The 7,212-nt window shown below is 52.3% G+C and overlaps 1 long non-coding RNA gene across 1 annotated transcript; it reads left to right on the top strand.

Annotated features, from left to right (window-relative positions):
- The first annotated feature begins 2,630 nt into the window (after positions 1-2,630).
- Positions 2,631-4,521, top strand: LOC129068438 (uncharacterized). The gene is made up of 2 exons (XR_008528922.1): positions 2,631-2,718; positions 4,374-4,521. It is a non-coding gene; the product is annotated as an uncharacterized LOC129068438 (long non-coding RNA).
- The last annotated feature ends 2,691 nt before the right edge of the window (positions 4,522-7,212 follow it).

Here is a 7,212-nt window from a genome sequence, read left to right as displayed (position 1 = left end):
TCATTATCCTTTCAGATAGATTTTCAAATTCTGGCTCTATCTCCTCTCCTCTTGGCACCCCTCTGATGCACATGTTGGAATGTTTAAAGTTCTCCCAGAGGCTGCTTATATTGCCCTCATTTTCTTTTTGTTTCTTTGGGCTTTTTTTCCTGTTGGTCTGATTCATTGTTTTCCTTTCCTTATGTTCCAAGTCATTGATTGGATTCTCAGCTTCATCCACGCTACCTTTTTTCCCCCCTGTAAATTGTTCTTTATTTCAAATAGTGTGTCCTTTTTTGCTGACTAGGTCTTTAATTCTGCTGAGGTCCTCACTCAGTTCCTTGAGTATCCTTAGGATCAGTGTTTTAAACTCTGCATCTGATAGATTGTTTATCTCCATTTCGTTTAGCACTTTTTCCTGGTGTCTTCATCTGCTCTTCATTTGGGCCATGTTTCTTTGTCTCCTCTTTTAGGCAGACTCCCAGTGTTTGGTTCTTTGTATCAGATAGAGCTGTGTTGGCTCCATGTGTATGTAGTGTGCCCTAATGCAGTGGGTGTCCTGTAAGGTCCATTGGCACAGCCTCCCCTGTCACCCAAGCTGGTATTTCAGGTGTACCATGGGGTGGGCTGAGTACATCCTCCTCTTGTAGTTAAATCTTGTTTGCAGTTAGCAGATCAATGGGGGGATTTATTGAGGCCAGCCAGCTGCAACGGTTGGCTGTGACCATTCATGATGAACCTGCACCTTCCTGGAAGGACCAGCTGTGCAGGGGCAGGGTGCTAGTGCTCTGAGTTCTCTGTAGCTGCCCAGTGGGTGAGCGGGCCCTGTGGTTCCTAGGTGATGCAAGTTAAGGCCAGCCCTCGCCTGTTTTGCCCAAGGCCATCCTTCCTCTGAGCTATAGAGCAATCTGAGAAGGCTGCTACTTGTGCTGGGCCTGGAGATTTCCTGGCAAAGTGAAGCTGTAATGCTAACATAGCTGCTTCTAGTGCCAGGCTGGGAGCTCACTGAGGCCAGCTGTTGCCTGTTGGATAGGGCTTAGGAAGTTGCAAAACAGGAACCAACACCAGCCTTTCCTAAGGAGAAACATCTCTGTGTGGTAGGTTCTCCACACCCCCAAATGGGGACCAGGCCTGCTATCCAGGCATGTGGCTCTCAGGATATTGAACTGGTGACCTTTTGCCTCACAGGTCAGCACTCAATCCACTGAGCAACCTGAGCCAGAGCTAGTATTAGAGCAGATTTAGGTTCACAGAAAGATGGAGCAGGAAGTTAAGAGCATTACCATCGACCCCTGATTCCTGGACACACACAGCCTTCCCCTCAGTCAGCATCATGCACACAGTGGTACCTATGTCCCCACAGAGAGCAATAGCTGGACGGTGGGGTCACAGGACACTTAGTGTACAAGGAACAGCCACACTGTCCTCCCGAGTGGCAGTACTGCTCGACATTCCCACCAGCCACAGAGAGCAGCTCCTGTTACCCCTCAGGGAAAAGCACTGGGGAAGTAAGGTGGTGTCACCACGGTTGCCCCTCTGCCCCCAGGGCTGCTGGGTGCACAGCAGGCCCTCTGCTGGACTCGGCCCAGCCCATGTCTCCAGTCACTGAGCCATCCCCATCCCCCTGAGCACCAGCATGTCGGTGTCACAGGGGTTCCTGTGTTCCCCACAAGCTACGTGGTTCCTGGGGTCTTGTATTCCCTTGTGTTGTTATCACAGGATCCCCCCTCCCAGCACCAGTTCATGTCAAAGTCCTGTCTCTCCAGAGTGGCTCTGAAGCCTGCTGCTCATACCCAGGCTGCTGCCTGATGCCTTTCCTCAGAACGGCCCAAGTCCTAGCGCTGCCATGGGCATCTGCCGGTGGCTGGGGACCGAGGAGGATGGGCCCTGCAGGCCCTGTGGGCCCTGCTGCTGCTGGGACCCTGAGGACTCAGCAGACACGACTCTCCTCACTGACAAGGAGACAGTCAGTGAGGACAGCTCGGAATTCGCTTTGATGGAACCTCGCCAAACCACGTTTAAAACCATAGGGGAGGGCCAGAAAGTCTGATGAGGGGAGGGAGTCTCACTCTTGGCATGGTGCTCTCGTGAGACCCCAGCACCACTGATATCGTCACAATGGCCACCGCGCCACTAACCTTTCTCCCTCAAGTGCCCAGGCTGACCCTGGCCCAGCAGGCATCCATTTGAGCTAAAGATGCGCATGAACTACGCATTCCCAGAATGGTTGCCGATCCTCAGCCCTGTGCCAGGCGCTGGGCTGAGACAGACAGGGAGAGCCAGAGGCTGCCTGCAATGAAGAAGCTAAGTTCTCAGGGGGCTCCCATCAACCAAATGATGATCCTTTTCTAAAACTTTAGTTAAGGAGCAAAATCCAGGAGGCACCTGCCATTCACGTGACGATACTTTTGTAAAATCCATTCTCGGTTTTTGTCAGAGAGGAGACGTGCATGATGCCAACATTGCCTGTTGTTGACCAAGTCACCGGGACTTGACTGTGATGGTTGGCATCAGGCCTCAGCAAGGAAGGGTGAGCTGGAAGCCAGGCCTTGTGATGTGCCACGTCCAAGTAGGCGGGACCAGTGACACTCGCTGGGTATGAAAAGCCCGGAGACCCCAGGCTGCTGAGTCCATCTGCTCACTGCTCTTTGTTTGCAAAAGCTGAGCTCACAGCAAAATCGACCATGAGGCTGTCCCTGACAGTCTTTCTAGTCACTCTGGCCCTCCTCTGCTATGAGGGTGAGTATCACATCTAATCAGACTACCATCAACCCAGGTAAGTAACCTTCTCCCAAATAGGTAACTTCTTGGGGGAGGAAGGTGAATGGATCAGAATCCAATCCTGCCCCACTGCATGTAGATAGCCCCCTGAACGCCGAGGGCTCCTGTATGAATCCTCTAAACTCTGGGTCTTTTACAGGATGTCCTTGCAGAACACTTTTAAGAGTTTCCCATCTGAAGCCTCAATCCCTGTCTAGGATCTATGCCTTAGAATAAGCATAATATATCAGATTTTCATTGTGCATCACAGTTCTGACACTCAGCAATGATGTGACTTGAACAAAATGCTCAGTCTCCCCAATTTCTCTCTCATGCTTGGTGTTTGCAGTTCCAGCAAGGGCAGCTGTGACCGTGGAAGGAGAAAAAGTGGGTCAGAGGTCAGCTCTGGTTCTTGTTCCTTCCCAGAGCCTCTGATGCCAGTCGAGTCGATACCTTTTGAACTCCAACATTCGGACTCATAGAATGTTCCAGCTGGAAGAGTTTCAGGAGAGCTCTAAGCTCAGGAAGACCAGTGTTGTCTGACTCTCTCTGTAATCAGTCAGAATCAGCAGCACTCAATACACCCGCACGTACTGCACCTTTTCTGGCAGGCCGAACAGGATAGGCAGAGCCAGTGCAATGTTTGGGATGGAATGACTGTGCAACAACACCACGGTGTGTTGTCATGGCCTCGACTCTGATTCTAGTGCTTCTGACCCTTTCTCTGTCATCTGACTTTGTGAACTCCTCCTCCTTCCCTGAGTTGCCTCTGATCTGACCTCTCTACATCTCTGCATAGTCGGTGTCTGATAAGGTCAGATCAGAGGCTGGCAGGGCACGTTCCCCGCTGCAGGTGTTTGTGAAGATGTGTGGGCTGAGCGGGAGGTGGGGGTATGGAGAGTCCAGACCAGGGAGAAGTGGTTACGTAGGTCTCAGCACAGTCTCAGTGGAGCCAAAAGTCAGCCCCAGCTGCCACCTCCCACAGTCTCTAGGGAATTCTGTATTCACTGCAGACAAGAAGAACCAGTCATGATTTGCATATCATGCTCAGATGTGTGGTAACTGCAGAATCTTTTTTAAAGCTTTTTGGGTGTGTTCACCCAATAACATAATTCTCTTGTGTAATTTAGTGGCAAAAGAGCTTTTTCCAACGTTGAATAGTGGTCTCTACTCCTCTCCACACTGGTGCTGCCTTCTCTGGTCCCTGGTGAGGGTGGAATCCACCCCCTACTGGATGTGATCACTAACAAGTCCCCCCATCCAACTTCCAAGACAAAAGAAAGTGTCACTCAAATGACAGGCAAACCTATAATTCTAAAATCTAGGGAAAGTGAATTTCTGCAAAGCAGGAGAGTGTTGAAACTTCACGTGTGTCCTTTACAAGCCATGGAAACTGAATGAAGGCTCAGTCCACGACCCTGCTGCTTGCTGTGTGATTTGAGCAAGTCACGACTTGTAGGATTTTTGCATTGTCATTGGTGCATTTATGGGATGGACCATGAAACCCCTGGGTTACTCTGTGTTTCCAAGGTCAGGGGCCAAGGGGGAAAGTGACTTCCTTACATCAATTGTATTTCTTCCCCTTCCACTCCAGCAAATGCAAAGGCCTGTCCATCTCTTGTTTCTGAAATTAGAAACTTCATTTTGGGTAATGACTTCTTCTACAATATCAATCTTTTAAAATTCGGTGGACCATCAGAAGCTCATGCGGCAATGGTAAAAGTGAAGAAATGTGTAACTACTTACCCCTACAAGGAGAGACTCAATATGTACGAAGTTGTGGTAAGTGTTTGTCCTTTCTGCACAGAGGCTTCTTTCTGGCTGCAGAGCCAGGAGGGAGATCAGGGTGCTGCTCTGTGGGTGCCGGGCAGGGAGCCACCTGCCCCTTTTCTCCCCTCCGATAGTGGCGACAGGGTGGACGATCACATGGAACCGCTGAGCTAGACCACGGCTGCATAGACTGTCCAGCGTGTTCCTACTTCTCAGGTCATCTCTCAGGCGTGTGTTCCTGAAGTGTTCTGAGGAGGACAAACAGGGCACAGCGGGTGGTGCTGAAGGGCAGAGCCAGCTGCCTCCCTGCCTGGGAGCTTCCCGGAGGTTGGAGGGGAGACCTCTCACCCAGTGGCACAGTCCCTGGGGAGCCTCATGGAGGCTGAGGATTGCTGAAGGACAGACAGCAAGAGGGAGGGCGCAGGCCAGGCCCTGCACCAGGATGGAGGGAGTGCGGGCTGAGGGCTCGGCCCCCTCTCTGGGATCCGGGCCCTTCCCTGTACCTTTGCCCCACTTCCCCACCCCTCACAGATCAGGGCCAGTGGTGGAGACCATCCCTGTTCTGTCCTCTGCAACCTCACGTGGGGCTGAATAGTTCCATTATGTGCTTGGGGAGTAATCAGATATTTAAAATCACTTCCTAGGTTTGTACCTCTGGAATTAATTTGCATTTTTGCTCTAATTCCCACATGAGCCAGATGCTCAGTGTGGAGAAGTCCCTTTGCTGCCAGGTAGAATTTCCATAGAGGAGACAGGATGTCTACTGCAGAGATAATGTCCCATTTCCCCCCTTCCACTCCCTTCATGGCCTCACAACCCTGCGCCCACTTTGGAGTGAAGAGTTCGAGGCCTGGGACCTGGCACTCAGAGGCAGGAAACCCTGGGCTGCTCGGCCCAGCTCTTGACCCTCTCCTGGCTCCACTGGAAACCCAAGCCCTAAGCCTGGGTCATTCAGGGTGTGCTTGTCGGGTTCTGGCCATGTCCTGTCCTGTCTCGCACACTTTGTCAATATTGGACCAGGACGACTGAATTCCCCACCTGCTCGCTACTCCTGCCTGAAGTCTCCGTGAGCCTTTGCTGGTGCAATGTCGTTCATGTGCTGGAGTGGACAGCAGTCCCTGTCAAAGTTTCCTGTCCAGGGGCTGCACACCAACGTCCCATTTCTTTCTTTTCCTATTTCAGAAAAAAGTAGCCCATCTATGTAACAACTAGAGTGTATAATCTTACACGAGTACCTGTGTCATTCAAGGATGGCCTGATCTTCCACAGAAACTGTGAAGGTTTCAATGACTTGCTTCAATAAAGTGCTTGCCCTGCAATTGCCAGCTGTCCTGTTTTTCTCCAACGGTCTGTGGCCTGGAGTTGGAGTGGTTTCCGTCATGAAGTGGCCATTGGGTGCTGTCAACAGGACAGTCAGGAGACGCAGCGTCCAGTGACCATGGCGGCCTGAGGGGAGTGCCCTCAAAGGCACTGCTTACTCAGGTGCCATCCCACGTCCCTGCACTGATGCCAACCGCGTGGGGCTTGGAGAGAATATGGGCGTGAGGGGCCAAAAGCCTCCCAACGGTCCTCACCCTCGGCTTTGCTGACGGATCCTGCCACCTCCCTGGCCAGTCACAAGGCTCCCAACCTGCAACCCCACTGCTGCTCCATCCCCGGCAGAAGCACCAAGGGCCTGCCTGGTCCTCACCCCTCCTTCGGGTTCCATGCTGGGAGGGTCTTGGGTAATTTGTTTTCTGTCCACCTCTTGACTTTGCTGTGATTCTTGGGGCCCCACCTTTGGTCAACTCTTTGCTCTTTGCACAGTGTCATTGCTGTCCACCCCTCGGCGACTGTGTGTTCCTCACATTCTTCCTAAAGCCCCAGGAATAAGCATCCGAGTGCCCCCGGGCATCTCCATGCACACAGTCCACACAGTGCAGAAGGAAGGTGTCAGACAAACAGGGTCAGAGCCCGGCCCACTCCTCCACCAGGAGTCCCGCCCAGGCTGAAGGGCTCATCGTCCAATTAGGCAGTTGACTGGGAGAACTAAGCATCTCCTAGGCTCCGGATTAGTTTCCAGTGGCTGCTGGAAAACACCATCACAACCTTGGTTGCTTGCTCCACTAGGCCATTTTCTCCAGGTGTCGGGGACCAAAGTCTAAAATCTGTAACTCCTTGAGGAAACCAGTGTCAGGAAAGCCACACTGGCTCTGGAAAGTCAAGGTGAAACTCTGTTCCTGGCTGCTTTTACCTTGAAGGTTGATGGCAGCCCTCCCCTGGTCCCCACATCGCTCCAGTCTCTGCCCCAAGAACGGACATTGCCACCTCCTTTCCTTCGTGTTTGCAAATCTCTCCCTGCCTCCCTCACGTACAATACGTGAGCTGGTATTTACCAGGCACCAGCAAGTTCAGGAACATCTCCTTAACTCAAAGTCTGCACCACATCCCCTCTGCAGAGCCCTTTGTGCCGTGGCAGACAAACGACGGGCCCCGAGTTGAGGGTGTGGACTGGGGCGGTGGTGGGGTCTTTATGAGGCTACCTCAGCCCATCTGCTTCCTGACACCTGACAGTCCTGTAAGTCCTTTCTGCTCCACGGCCGAGCATCCCGCGGACATCGCGTCCTTTCCATCCACATGGACTTAAACACAGTCCAGTTCTCCTCCTTCCCCACTGTGCCCAGGTCCCTTAAACAGTGTCCCGGGGTCAGAGATGCCCTTCCT

This window comes from Pteronotus mesoamericanus, unplaced genomic scaffold (genome assembly GCF_021234165.1).
Source record: "Pteronotus mesoamericanus isolate MK-2021 breed Mesoamerican mustached bat unplaced genomic scaffold, CSHL_Meso_final contig_214, whole genome shotgun sequence".
NCBI classification, from domain to species: domain Eukaryota; kingdom Metazoa; phylum Chordata; class Mammalia; order Chiroptera; family Mormoopidae; genus Pteronotus; species Pteronotus mesoamericanus.
Note: the sequence above shows the minus strand (reverse complement) of the source record. Positions and strands in the feature narration are given on the sequence as shown.